The 16,055-nt window shown below is 39.5% G+C and overlaps 1 pseudogene; it reads left to right on the plus strand.

Annotated features, from left to right (window-relative positions):
• The first annotated feature begins 446 nt into the window (after positions 1 to 446).
• LOC106937008 (meprin A subunit beta-like) lies at positions 447 to 11,768 on the plus strand (annotated as a pseudogene).
• The last annotated feature ends 4,287 nt before the right edge of the window (positions 11,769 to 16,055 follow it).

Here is a 16,055-nt window from a genome sequence, read left to right on the forward strand (position 1 = left end):
TCGGGTTTTGTGATCAAATAGGGCCATTGCCAGAGAATTATGTTTCAGAGCAAATTGACAACTGAATGTTGCAGATTCAACATTAATATTTTTGCTTTATGCTTTGAAATGTTACATGTCTGTCTTTCGGTCCTATTTTGGAGTAAAGATAAAGTAAAACATCTAATAAACAGATAGTCACAATTAAAAGGGGTGGATTTTTTTTTTTTATCATATATGCAAGGTTTAGCTTAAGTGTTTCCAGGAAGTGTTTACTGACGTGTGTTAAACTGTACTACATCTGCAGAAATATGCCTCAACTCTGCTGAAGTTTATTAGTCTGGCAATAACATTAAAGAGTGAATGGGATGTCGGTAATAATTAACAAGGCAAATAACCACAATATGTCTGCCCCTTGACTCATAAAATTGATTAGATAGTTTGTGCATTATCAACACAGGCATTTCCTTTGATGTTCAAAAAGAGCAGAAGATTTACTGTGTGAAGGAGTCTGCATCTGGAGCCATGATGCTCAGGTGGATCGTTCTGGTGTTTGGTTTTGGACTGGTAAGTACTGAGTCTCTTTAAATGTGGATAAGATGCTTCAGAGGAGTGAAGATATGCAGCGATGCAACTCAATATGTTTTATGTTACAGACAGCAGCAAAACTGACAAGTGAAACAGGTGGGTGAACACATTTAGAACAAGATGACTCAATTTTCAAGGTTCTGCTTTTTGCTTTCAAGCCTTCATTTAGTAGCTTTGAGTTTCTTCTGCTGCCCAGTTTACTTACAGGTCAAAAGGTAAAGTTAGAAATTACATCAAAAGTCATCCTCTAATTGAAAGCTGTAATTTGAAAGTATACATATAGCTATCTATTTATGTAGCTCTATATATGCTTCCAAGAAGCAAATTTATTGAAACTTTCCTCCTAAGAAGCAAGACAAGAAACCAGTCTGCCATGTATATCTTGGGTACATCAACCAATTCTACAGAAGGAACATTGATTACCAGCAGGCAACACAGTAAAGAGTCCTGCCTGATGAAGGCAGATGAAGCTGGGATCAAACCAGAAACTTAGTGACTGCAAACTCCTACCACTTTTGCCACCATTGTCCCACTGTACAGGGTCTGAACCCTCATTCATTGAGAAATGATTGGTGGAGGCAAGGACTCTGGTGAAGTTTGAAACGATTGGAGCTGATTTTACACTGATTCTTTAACATCAAGGCTGTGAAGGATGCAATGCGCCAGTTCAATCATGAAGGAAGTTACACTATGAAGCTTACCAGAAATTGCATGTGCTGTAAACAACCATCCCTCACTGAGAACAGAGAAGTTTTGAGCCAAACTAGAGGGGTGTTAATTAAAGCTGCAGGCTTTAAACATTCCTCTTGCTCCGACTTTAATTGCTCAATATTTGAAAGCTTGGTCAACAGGAACTGAATGGCTTTGTTCACTTTCTCCACTGCCAATGCCAAACAACAACCATAGGCAGACTACAGTTCTACAGCAGTGCAGAATACAGCTAACAAGTCCTGCTTCTATTTGCTAATTGGCCCGGATGACATTCACCTTGAAAATTCGAGCTCAAAGGGAGTCTGAAGGGAGGTACAAATTGAGTGGCATTGTGGACAAAGGAAATGGCCAAACTTCACCCAAAGTAAAACAGTTACTTCAGAAACGACAGGAACTGATGTTCACAAAATTCTCATGATCTCCTCATGTCGACATGAGGAGATCTTGAGAATTAACTTATTTTGTGCATTTTGTAACTTATTTTTCAAAATGCCACCATACTGTACATGACAAGTTAGGAAACAGTGCTGCAGCATCTTAATATCCTGACTTATTCCATGTCTGCAGAAACTGATGTTGATCAGGGCCAAGACTGGGACATCTTTGACATCAATAAAGGTTTGTTTAGTTTTGGTCATCTTGCTGTTCTCAAAGTTTGTGCTTAACCTCTCATCAATAACTATGATCCTTCCCAGCCGCTGACCTGGACCTGCTGGAGGGGGATATAGAGAAGGATGAAGTGAGTGTCATAAAGCTGTATTTTCACTCCAATCTCTTCACTGTTGATCCAAACCAAAAATGTGTGGACTATTATATATTCTCGGACACTCCTCAGTAATAGTGAAATTCCAACAGCAATCACATGACAACTTTTGATTACAACTGCTCTGGATTAATTCTACATTATAACAGCATTCCTCCTTCAATCTAGAACCTTGACAGAAATTCCATCATAGGGGATGAGTATCGCTGGCCAACAACCATTCCCTACTACCTGGAGGACAGCTTAGGCAAGATGTACTGAAAAGTGACATACTACACCATAAATGCATTAAAACACGCTGCTTTAAATGGCTCCTGCTCTTTGTTATATAGACATCAATGCTAAGGGAGTAATACTGAAGGCATTTGATCAGTACAGACTAAAGACTTGCATTGACTTTACACCGTGGAAGGGAGAGGAGAACTACATCTCTGTGTTCAAAGGCAGCGGGTGAGTAAAGCTTGACTGTTGCCTTTACTTCAAGTCTGTTTCTTTTCTGCTTAATAAGTTACAAATCAAAACCAGGAGCATGGCATAAAACCAGAAACCATCGCATAAGCTATCATGACAGGTGCCCTTGCTCCCTTAATTAATATCTGACTGTCACACACATTTTGTCATGGTACAAGTCACAGAAAATGAGAAATATTATTTTAATTAAACATATGTAGAGAAGAAACCTAATTGGTAGCATTAACCTCTCAATTCCTTCGCTCTCTTATTTAGTCTATTAGTCATCCTCCTCAGTATCTTTACTGTGGCGTCTAAAGTCAGTTCTCAACAGCAGGTATCTTGCGTATTTTCTGTACCTAGTTCAGCACATCTGAGTCAAACAGCACCTGTGCAGAACGTTGACATGCTGCAGAGGAAGTTGGGCTGTTTGAATCAGTTGTGTTGGAGTAGAGACTCGTCTAAAAGTGGTAGGACACTGGACCTTAGAAAGACGACAAATGAGATTAAACTGATGCGGCCGTTCCATAGTCACTTCCTGCCCTAAATAGATACATCACTGAAGCATACAGTGACGTATCATATTCATTGTGTCATAGAAGCCATATGGTATGGTACATCTCATTCCACAGTTGTCATGCCAACTATGGTATCACATAGTTAGTGGAGGTCCTACATAGATACCCTATTGACGCACTTCATTATCAGTATGCATTTTCTGGCTTCTGTACATAACAATCTGCTCGGAGGGAGCCACCTGTTATCGGCTGCAGTTCTCCAGTCTGACCCTGAACCCTGCTGTGTTTATATAAACCATTGAGTCACAGCTGATTTCCCACATTTTTCTATTCTTAAGCTGGCACTTTGGAAACTATTCACACTATTCTCAAGGCATCTGAGCCCCAGTTATGAATGATCATATTTCTACTCAATATATTTTGATCCCACTCTCTATGGCATAAGACCCCACAGGTCTGTATGATGCGTACTCTGTCTGGTAGTTTATCACATCTTCAAACTAAGTCTCCATGCTTTGGAACACATCATGACTGGTTTCTGTGTTTGCATAATCAGAGTTTTTTTTTTTTTTTTTTCAGGCCATAGGTCCATCCAAGTCCTTCTTCTGAATTATAATTTTTCTACCTCAACACATAAAAATCATATTCACTCATTCTCCTGTTCAAGTTCTTTGCAGATTTTACATGAGTCTTTCCTACTACTTTAAACATAAAATGATTGAGTTTCAAAACATTATTGCTCAAAGTTATAAGATGCAGATTATAGACTCCAGATCTATATGCAAGTCTTTGGATTAAATCATTTTCTCCTATTTAAGGAGGTATTTACAGATCTTAGAGAGCATCAGGCTGTTGCCAAAAATAAATTATTTCAACCTGGGTGAATATTACTAAAAATGCTGCAAAAAAATAAAAATAAAAATAAAAATAAAAAAAATAAAAAATCATAATTTCAGGCCTGGAATGATGAATCAGTCATTGTGACTGTTGAGAGATAACAGTGTGTGTATCCTGACTGTTTTTTCTCTCTGGAGATGTTACTCCTCAGTAGGTAATCGGCGTGTTGGGAAGCAGCAGCTGTCCATTGGTACAAACTGCGACCGACTGGGAACAGTAGAGCATGAGTTCCTGCACGCTCTGGGGTTCTGGCATGAGCAGTCCAGAGCGGACCGCGATGACTACGTCAACATTATATGGGAACAAATTGAACCTGGTAACATCTTGTTCTTTTTCTCTTCAAGTTGATTTCTATCAATTAGCTTTTTTATCTGCATTATAATTATGAATTTATAATAAAAAAAACAAAAATGTTGGAGTCAGTTTTGTAACACAGAACAGAAACTGAAGCAGTTTGCTTTTTGACATTCATCCTTCTTGTAGAATCCCAATGTGCATTCTATGAAGTAGTATCTAAAAAGTGGTTTATATTCTGTTGCAGGCCTGAGATGAATGTACAACAGCAATCAGTCCCCAGCCCTGGCCCTCAGCCCTGGCCCTCAGGGCTGGGGACACACACTGGACACACACTGTCCTGTGTGTTTTAGATGTTTCTGTGACTGCATTAGCATGCCATAAACTGGCTTCTGCATTAGCTCCAGAAGCCAGTTAATCACCCTACAGCAAAAATATAGACAGTGGCAACCCTAAACCTCCATCCATCCATTTTCTGAACACCCTTGTCCCTCAGTGGGGTCGGGAGGGGTGCTGGTGCCTATCTCCAGCTAGCGTTCCGGGCGAGAGGCGGGGTACATCCTGGACAGGTCGCCAGTCTGTCGCAAACCCTAAACCTAACCCTTCAAATTTTATGAGGCAACCTGGAGTGGATTTCCTTTAAGATTATGAAACCCTTATAAAGAATGTTAATGTTAACATCTCTGCCCTGTTCGTAATCTCTGAACTCAAGACCCAGCAAAGATACTGGCTGAATTCAGTCAGATCAGTGTGAAACTGTGAAATGGACTTTAGATTGAAATGAGTGTATATAAGGGCTCTTGATATCATTGAACTAGTAATACATGTGCTTTTCTTATAGACAGAATGCCAGTACACTTTTAAGCAATTTTCATCAGCATGTGATATTGTTCTATGACAGGCCTGAAATCTCCCAATATGTTCATGTCCTCCAGGTAAGGAGCACAACTTTAACACATATGATGACTCTGTGTCCAACACGCTGGGGGTCCCATATGACTACGGCTCTGTGATGCACTACAGTAAGACAGCCTTCACCATCGACTCTGAGCCCACCATCGTCACAAAGCTCCCACAATTCATGGATGTGATTGGTCAGAGGATGGGATTCAGTGCCAGCGACCTAGCCAAGCTCAACCTGCTCTACAACTGCAGTGAGTTTCAACATGCTGCCTGCAAGATCAAGTTTGAGTTTAAAAGGGCAGTGTTATGTCAAGTTAACTTTTTTGAGCTTTACGTCAATTATAATGTTATTCCCTCATCACAAACATACCTGGAGTGTTGCTTTGATTCTTTCATTCATGTTTGAGAAATCCTTGAATCTCCATAGTAACCATTCAACTATGCAAAAACCTGGTGGAGCTGAGCACTGCCTTTGAGATGCAGCTCCTCCTCTGAGCTGAAGTTTCCAAGCTTCAAAGCTTCCAGCTCACAGAGCGCCTGTCCACCACAACTCCCTCACTCAGCTCCTTCAGACTAACCAGCAGCAATTAGCAAACACCTTGTGGAATTGCTCATCTGCTGAGCTCATTATATGATCTACTTTGCAGTGCAAAGCTGGTAAAAACAATTGAAGGTAATATAGTTGATTGTGCTATAAAATGGCACTATGTGCCCTTTAAGAAAATATTTATATTCATCATAAGGTCATATAAGCTCAACACTTAGCATTAGCAACACTTAATGGGAAGTTTGTTCACAGAATTTTTAAAGTATTTGGTGGTAATTCTGTTCTGGCCTTTATACAAAACCAAACAGGTAAAAAACTGGGCGATTACAAATGAAACAGAATTGTTGAAGTTTGTTTTTCATGTTGCTGCCGTGCTATAATAATCTCAGACTTCAGCTGTCAGGGAGCTGTGAATATCTTAGCTGCAACACAAGCATGCAGAAACTGGAGATGACAATAGGTATTCTATCCCACTTTATTAAGGAGATTAGCATCTCTCACACTCAGCAACTTATCCAGGCCCTCTGCTTATTTGTTCTCAGTCTTCTGCTCTCTTCAGTTTTACTTTTTGTCCTTTGGGCTCAAATGTATCTCAGCAGATTTTAGTTGATCTGATCATAAAGATCTATTGCAATTAAACGTTGCCCTCATTCAGGAGATCAGGTTATAGCCTCTTATTGAAGTCAACCCTTTCGTGTGTCTCAAGTAAAAGAGATCTGGCAACATAGCAGATCAAAGGTGCCTCATTCAGTTCACTTACATAACAAGTAGTTTGTGGACTGTTGATACATTGATGTAGACTGTTGATGAATACTATCTGAGGCTGTATCTTACTGTACTTTATCTTGAACTGCAGAGAAGCCAGCATTCACAGCCTTTCATGTTAACAGGTGAAAAATGTGCTGTGGAAAATGAATCCTATAAACAGAAAAAATAATGTTAGGAGGTGTAGCGAACACTACTTATAAAACTATAAATTACTATGACTCAACATATATTACAGTCTTTTTCATGTTTACCCACCCAGCCTGGCCAGTTTATTATTTCATGAGATGGAAAGGTTTAGGGTCTACAGGAATAACTCAGGATCCACTGAGGCTCAAGTGTGTTATAAACTGGAGCATGCTTGTCTCTGTCCACCATAAAGCTATTTTTATATCATTATGTACTGAGAGGATGACAACTGGGTAAAACACCCAAATCCAAAACCAACACCAGCAATCTCAACCCAAATACAGCCATACTGAAGCATGGTAGCATCTAGTGAAATGTTTTATGATGAAAAGCTGAACTACCTACCCAGAAGTGACAAGAAAAATATTTGGAGGATCCAGATTAATAATTTCAAAGTGAATTAACCATTAAGCCTGCTGGTGGAAGCATCATCCCATGGGCCTGCTTCCTTTCCTCTACTAATAGTGCATTGCAGAAAGTAGATAAATAGAGAGATTGGAGGACACAATTATCACAATTTCTGGACTGTGATAATCCCACCTTTATTGAAAATGTATGGACCATAAAGGCACATGGCAAGAAAAACATGTAAGAGTGATAAGAACTGTGATAAGAAAGAGTGACAAAATATCCATTTTGTAGTGCAGGGTACAAGATGCAAGAGGTTTGTCTGTAAGAACAAACCTTTTGTAGCTTTCTAGGTATGCAGCTGGTTAGGTACATAACTAGCTGAAAATATTTTGTTTTCATTAAGTTTTAGCAGAAAATCATCAGGATTAAGATAAATATATGTTAAACATCTATTTTTGTCAAATTAATCTATGTAATGTGTCTCACTTGAAGACATACGGAGTTACTGGAACAAATGAACTTCAATTATATTCTAATTTACTGAATGGGTCTATAGATAGATAGACAGTTACAGTTCCTTGATGTAGCTGATACTATTTCTTCTCCACAGCTAAGTCCTCCACCTTTGTAGACAGCTGTAACTTTGAGGAGGAGAACATCTGCGGGATGATTCAGGGTTCCAGCACGGCCATGTGGGAACAGCTCAGCTCAGTGTCCGGAGGCCCTCACACTGACTTCACCAACATGGGACAATGCAAAGGTGATCTGCAAGTCATTACAAGGTGTTGAGCTTAAGGATGGCATGATTCACTGGTCAGGGTCTTTTATAACAGCCACCTGTGTAAATACAGGTAAGTGTAGGATCATGCTGATAGAGATTTTACAAGATAAATATGATCAAATAGAAGTAAAATAGTGGAAAGATAACAGCACTCTCTCTTCAGACCTACAGGATTCTTGGCCAACATGTGAAATAGGAAAGCACTTTGTCACGTAATGCCATACTTAACCGTATTTATACAATATGTCAACATGTTTATGGGGTGATGAGAAAACCCAAAGCTCTATGTTGAATAATAATAGTAAAAAATAAGATGATGAAATCAAAATCTATCTTGTTTATTCTAAAACATACAATATGTTTTAATATTTGCATGTCATTGTACACTGATATGGCAGGGACAGGTGTGATTTAAAGCTGTAAACCACTCCAACCTCCTGCTCTTAATAGGCATTTAAGAGCTGCAATGTCATATTTGACCTTTGACTTGTGGGTTCAAAAGATTCAGAGCTAACAGCAAGTGCAGGGGAATCTTCAAGGACCAGTGCTGTTATTTTCTTTTTACAGTATTGTTGTTGCACCGACTGCAGTATAACTGAATGAATACAAAGTTTATCTTTGTTAACTACCTTAGATAGAAACAGGTCGTAAACTATGTTACCTAAGAGTTTTACAGCATTGTGTTTGCAATTAAGGTAACATATTGGTCTAAAGTTTCTGACAGTGGTGTCCAAAGCACAGGGGCCATTTCAGGTCCGGGGCTGGTTTTGTGCAGCCCCTGACTCCAATTCATGAACGTCATCAACTTGATTGATGTACATGGAGACTTTTTGTTTCAATTGAAGCAAAATTATTCTCAACAAATTAAAGTCTTGTTAGAAGGTTTAACAAAACAAAAATTTGCTTTATTTGCTTTATTTTAATAAACTTGGATGAAAACGGGAAGAGTTTTAACAGAAGCAATTCCTAAGAAATGACACAAGTGTTTTCTATTGTTTTGTTTTTCAATTGATCCCAGAGGAATTTGCAGCCTTGATGCCTTTCTCTTAATAATTGTCTAGTTAAAACACTGCATAAACAGGAAAAACACAATATATATTTTTGTGATTTTATCTTCTTCTCCTTTTAATTGTTTTCTAAACCACATGACAAAAAGTTTGGAGGCCTCTGATCTAAGATAATCATACAAATTTATTTCACTAGTATGATATTCTGATTTTGAAATATAATTAAACGACCTGTTTAAAATGTTGGCTGTGCAAAACTAGACATGGTGTCAAAGCTGAGATGTGGAAAAAGCTTTTTTTTTCTTTCTTCTTTTTTTTTTTTTTTTTGGCCATCCCTGCACAGGAAATGGCTACTTCATGCATTTCAGCACAGAATCTGCTGAACCGGGGGAGAGCGCTTTCCTGGAGAGTCATTGGCTTTACCCCAAAGCTGGAGCTCAATGTCTGCAGTTCTTCCTCTACAACACTGGGGCAGCTGATGATGTTCTGAACATATGGGTCAGAGAGTATGACCCAGCCAGCCCCAGTGGCAAACTCAAACTATTCAAGAGCATTTCAGGTGAGAAATAATTCATTTTAACCTGCATGAACCTGTACTGAGCAGACTGCGTATGATTCAAAAATATGGGACTCTGGTGCCACCTTGTGGTAAACCCATTAATGCTCTCAGACCCAAACTAAGTCACATTTAAATGCAAATGCAGCTGATGCAGACTCATCTTCTGGGTGTTTGTTCTGCTTCCTTCACAGGAGGAGTGATGGGCTCCTGGGAGCTGCACACCATCGACCTGAGCGTGACCCGGAAGGCCCGGCTGGTTTTCGAGGGGTTGAGGGGAGAGAGTCTGTCACATGGAGGTTTCTCTCTGGATGACATCAACCTGTCATCCACAAAATGCCCCCAACACATCTGGCACATCCGCAACATGAGCCACCTGCTGGCCACCACGCCACCAGGACAGAAACTGTACAGCCCTCGCTTTCTGTCACCGTCCGGTTACTCCTTCCAGGTAACACACAAAAGAGGAATTATAATGCACCTTTAAAACCTAAGAGAAAAGGCATGTTTGATCTTTATTCTTGATGAACCTCTGCAGCCTCAAGATAAAATGAAATATTTTCCTCCTGTGTAGTAAAGTTCATCTCAATGGGGTTAAGTTCCAGCCTTTGGTTCATTGTATATTGTTGATATTTTGCTAATGTTGGAAAAAGCACAATTTAAAATCACACATTAGTAAGTTTTTTCACATGATAGATTATTAAAAACCTGTCATGAACCTTGACTAGGAAATTAGTTAAAACATAGATTGTTTTAACTGAAGATTTAAACACAAAGCTCCTCAGAGTTTTTTCCTGTAAATTGTTGGACCATTGCATGATTTGATCTTTTAGGGGATTTTTTTTTCTCCCTGCTGAATGATGAAAATTAAGTTGTTTGGAAAACGGCCATCCAGTGGAGCCCAGTGCTCATGGTGGTTAGGTAACTGGTAGTATCTGTGTTAGACGGATGAAAATGACAAGACAAAAATCTAATTTAGAAAATCATTTTCACTGTTCTTTAAAGTTACACAAATGACCTTCACTAAACATGTTACTGTATCTGTTGACCCGTTTATCTCCATATTTCTCTGGTGTCTTCAGGTGGGTGTGTACCTGAACGGACGGAGTGGCACTCCTGGGTACCTGGCTACCTACTTCCACCTGACCTCAGGCCCCAATGACCACAATCTGAAGTGGCCGTGTCCATGGCAACAAGTCACAATGGCCCTGATGGATCAGCAGTCTGATGTCAGACAGCAGATGAACATGCTCCGCATGGTGACCACCGACCCCAACAAGATGTCCTCAGATGGTATGAGGGTGCTGACCGTGGGAGTCTGTTGGAGGCGTTTTCAGGAAGCTGCTGTGCCAATCAGTGTCCTGTTGGTTTCAGGTACTGAGTTTTACTGGGATGACCCCAGGAAGGTGGGCTCTGAGGTAACTGGGTCTGACGGCAGCTCTTACTACCGAGGCCCCGGCTACGGGACCAGCACCTTCATCTCACACAGCAGGCTGAGGAGCAGGAGCTTCACCAAGAGAGACGACGCCTTCTTCCTACTCAGTCTGGAAGGTGAGAGGAGTTTCTGAGGATGACGATCTAATATGGGAAAATACATAAGGCAGTATCGTCCCATATATGAGATTTAGTATTTAAATTTTCTTATACTGCAATGTCAGCACAGACAATATATGTGAGTATATTGATAAATATAAAAGAATTTATTACAGTCACGACCAAAAAGGGCATTGTGTTTTTACATTTAATTTGTAACTATATATTGTAAGTACACTGAATTACATGTTTATTATTTATGTATTTTGCAATAGATTATATAATTATGTAATCGATTAAAAATATGAAATATAGAAATGATTGTGTCTTTTCACATATTACAGCATATTAAACATGTTTATTAAACATTGTCTGTGAACAGACATATCAACAGTAACTAAGGGAAATGTACTCCTCTACACAGATTTACAAGTGGTAGTAAATACTTAATTACATTGATAAGATAAAACGCACTGATCAGTTCTGTCTTTTCCTGATTGGTCAGTAATTCTACACTAACCTGAGGTCTTTTATTTATCCTCTCCTAGACGTATCTGAGCTGCTGGCTCCTCAGCCTCTGCCCCAGTCTGCAGCCTTCGCTGTTGGCCGTCTGATTGGAGCAGCAGACCAAACAGCCAGTCAGCCCTCTGCAGTTACAGCAGTGGGAGCGTGTGTAGCAGCAGCCATGATGTTGGTGGCCATGATGATTGTGGGTAATGTCTGGAGGCTGAGGAGGAGAACGAGGAGGAAGGAACAACATGTGAGGAGTGGCTGCATGGTCATAGAGAACATGCCTGGCTTCATGAACAGTGTGAGTTACACCGAGTCAGCACACATCCAGCTCCTTCTTCACTTTGTGTCAGCAAAACCTTTGACATGTTTACAGAAAAGCAGAGCATAACTGTGAAGTGGAAGGACATGCTCAATGGTTTTTAACGTGAAATAAGACGTAGAGCAACAAGCTGCCACACTGAGAACAGGACGCCTGCTGAGCAGAACCCAGAACTCTGAGGAAAAAGTTCTGAATTCTACAATTAAAGTCAGACTTTTGAAGAAGAAAAAAAACTGAGTTCTAAGATTTGTCAGAATTCTGAGAAAAACATAGAATTCTAATAAGGTCAAAATTCTGAGGGATAAAGGTTTGAAATAAAATCAGAATTCTGAAGGAAAAAAAATATGAATTTCGAGATTCAAGCTAAACTTCTGAGAAAAAATGTCAGAATTCTAAAATTAAGGTCAGAATTCCACAGCAAAGATGACAATTTGAAAATTAAAGCAAGAATTTTGAAGGAAAAAGGTCAGAATTCTAAAATTAAAGGAACAATTATGCAGAAAAAAGAATTTTAAGATTCAAGTCATAATTCTGAAATAAGGTCAGAATTCTAAAATTTGTCAGAATTTCACTGGTTAACAACCATTCAGCATGTTTTTCCACTCACAGTTATGCCATTTTTCAAAAATACTACTGATGAATCTTGGACATAAATCTGTTTGTAGCATATTATAGACTTTATTTCAGCCACACTTCAAATTGTTTGTGGTGAAAAACCTTGTATTCTTTCGTTCCTTATCACAACTATACTCTAGTTGCGTTGCTCTATCAGATCACAAACTGCTAATAAAATCCACTGATGTTTGTGGTATATTGTGACAAAATGTAAAAAAACTTCAAGGGTTATGAACACTTTAATAAGGCGCTATACCGCTGCAGTTCAAGCTGTATTGTGCTTTGTCTCTTCTGATCTATCGAGTTGTTTAATGTGAGAAAAATGTCTTCTCCCCCACAGGAGCATCCAGCCGCAGACTTACCTTCTCCTTTATCTGCTCCATGATGGCCAAGAAAAGAAAAAACCACCGACCGCTGACCAGACTGTCCGGCCATTATCAGACTCTCCAATAAAATCTATGACACCAGTTGTCTTTGACTTTCATCATCCCTCTAGCTTGCCTGTCATCAGGGAGACAACACTTCAGTCTCTTAATTTTGACCCATTAATGAATCAAGAATCACTGAAGCTGGTGGGACATTGATCCAAAGGGGATTTGTGGATATCTTTAAAGGGGCAGTATTATATAAAATCAGCCTTTTTTTAGCCTTGTGTTATGTTATTCCCATATGGAAAACATACCTGGAGTGTTGCTTTGATTATTTCATGCATGTTTGAGAAATCCTTAAATCTCCATGGCAGCAATTCAGCTGTGCAAAATGTCTGGGTGGATCTAGTCCCGCCTTTGAGGCACAGCTCCTCCTCAGAGCTATTAACCCAAGTTGAAGTTTCCCAGCCATCGTGACTAAAAGAAGAATTTTTAGGATCATCAAGAGTTTTAAAGGTTCAGTAATGTAGAGACAGGTGGCAAAAAGTAACCACACTATTTCATGAAGAACTACTGACATGCTGTTCAGATCATCTCATCAGGGAGATGTTTGAAAATATGCAAGATTATAAATTAAAAATCAAAAGGAGCTAATACAATAAACAACCAACCACAACAAGTTCACATTAGCATTTTTATTGTGATTTTCTCAAACAGCATGAGTGCAACAATTCACACAAATAGAGGACAGGAAAACATGGATAAACTAACAAAGTTTCACACATGTTGCATGTATAGTGAGTGACCTTTGTTCACTGTGCTTCTGTTTAAGTTACAGAACCTGAAGAAACAATCATTTCACCTGCGGGACATTTCAGGAAAAATAAAGAGCCAAAATGGCTACTACTCGTCTCATCAAAACAGTGGCTATGAGGAAGACTTCCAAGGCCACAGATTGTCTTTTGACTGTCTAGAATGGTTCCGACATTTTTTAATTGCTAACAGTCACCATCAATAATGTGCAACTTCTCCTTTAATTCTTAATGTTTTGGTTTGATCCAGCTAAGAGCTTTGTTGACCCTTAGAGCTTTGCTGCTGTTTACTTTTCTCTCACATATTAGTTTGTAAGAAGCGAGATAAAACAGGGTTTGTGGGTTTGGTTTAATACTGACATTTTAAGGCATTTCAAGGGCTGTGCAAAGCAGGATTGTAAATGACCTTTAAAGACGCCGTCACCAAATCTGCTTCCCTAAAAATTTAGACTACAGTTCCTTTGGTTTCTGTCTGACAAAACAAAAAACAACTAAACCACATTGAAAACAAAAGAGAAACATTTTTCCATGCAACACTGCATGTTTCTTTTTTTTATCATTTCACAGATATGCTTCACATCCAAATAAAAAGATAAAGAGTTGAGACCTGACATGGAACAACAGGACAACTCCAGCTACAACCAGACTGCTGCTCTACGTCACCTTCAGCTGATCAGTCTCAGCAGCATTCTTGACTGAGCAGAACTTTCTTCCTGTGAGACATTTTAAAGGCCAAAATGAAAACTGTCCAAGATGAGCTCAGATTCTCATCGAGTTCCAGTTATTGTGCGTGTAGGAGATAAGCCTGGATGCTAGAAATAAAAGGTTTGCAGCATTCTCCACTTCACACACACAAATTTCACTTTGTATCTGCTGACTAAGGAATACCATGCACAACTCTGCAACTGAAACCTATAAAAACTGCCTCTAGAAAATGCTACAAACCATCACTGCACAACCTTAATGAGGGATTGGGGTTTAATTGACAGATCAGAACAAACCAGTGCATAATGGTACATGGTGTAAGCCAGTGTCCCTCCTCCATCAGCCAATCAAAAAACTGACTTCTCATCTACAAGAAGCTGCTACTTAAACGTTCCTGTGATCTGGAATCAGAGAAGTTTCTCTTGGTCCTTGGAGACTAGGATTGTTCATGCCTGGTTTAGATCAAAGCAGAATGGCCAAGTCAAAGTGCAGTCTTACAAATCCAATCAATTAAGCATGGGTGGCAAGGCTTGAGACACACCCTGAAAGTTGAAGGGCAGTAAAAGGCAGCCTGTTGTAAACCAGCCTCTTGTTCTATGTTTTGGGTCTCAGCTGTATTGAGAATCAATTGCTTGCTGGAGATGTGGACTACTGAAGTTTTAAATCATTTATCTTATTGTACCCAGTTGCTAACGTTTAGCCATGGCATAAGTAATGGCCAACTTCATGAAGCTTACAGGATGTTCTAAGCGCTGTAAACAACCCGGTCAGGAGTCGGGCCACAAGATCTTTTCCAGCAATAAAATGTCCTTGACTCTACCTTGCTCCGACTTCAGTTGCTAATATATGGAGGCGTGGCCAACACAGACTGAGCGGCTTCATTCACTCACTGCACCAACATTGTCAAACTACAACCCTATGTTGCCAGACAACAATACTAAATCAGTGCAGTAAATCTAGATCATCGATCACAACTTCTCCTTTGCTGATTAGTTTGGTTAAATTTCAACTGGGGAAATCCAGGATGGAGCACCGAAGGGAGATGAAAATTGAGCGGAATTGCATGGGAAGGCAATGGCCAAGTTAAGTAAAAGTACAAAGTAGTTCTTCATAGTTATGCACTACTTTGTGTTGGGATTTCACATAAAGTCGGAACAAAGTGTAAAAATGTGAAACGGCTCCCGAAAATCTTTTTGCAACACAATGTCCAACTAATGGACAAACATTTAACAGCCTGTATTCACTACGTCTTTGCCTTCCACATGCCCAGTGTTAACAGTACATAGAGGTAAACTAAGCGATGCAGTGCTGGGTTAGAGCCTGGAAGATACAGACATGTTGATGTCTGAACCAGACCGTGTGCTTTTTTAGGTTTTCTGAGTAGAAAACATGGGGAGGGGACAACTAAATATTATAGAGAATATTTTTGCCTTTCACAAGGATATGTAACAGAAGAGATCTCATTCCAGACTGAAAACTGTGGAGGAGGGATCTCCATGTGGAAAGACTAATGCAGCGTCTTTTGATGCTCGTTTTCTCATTTAGGGTCTGAAACACCAGAACTTGTGAAGTTGGATTTTGATATTGTTAATCCAAACACATCATGCATAGGAAGAGAAAAATCAAGACATGCCTAAAGCTAACAGGTTTACCAGATCCATCATTTTAGGCTGCTGTTAAATGAGTAAAAAACTATTTTAATAATCACTATTATATTGTTTTTAATGCATAGTGACTGGGCTGCCATTTTTACAGAGGCCCAAGACAAACTTGTCAAGATTTTGCATTTTCTTTCAACAAAAAACACCTTTCCCACAGACACAAGGAGTAGGAAGCATCCAGCATTTGCTGGAATATAAAAATTAAGCCACTAGGTGTCCCTAGTTCTCAT

This window comes from Poecilia latipinna, unplaced genomic scaffold, assembly GCF_001443285.1.
Source record: "Poecilia latipinna isolate Pla-1442-1.1 unplaced genomic scaffold, P_latipinna-1.0 Scaffold2262, whole genome shotgun sequence".
Lineage (NCBI taxonomy): Eukaryota > Metazoa > Chordata > Actinopteri > Cyprinodontiformes > Poeciliidae > Poecilia > Poecilia latipinna.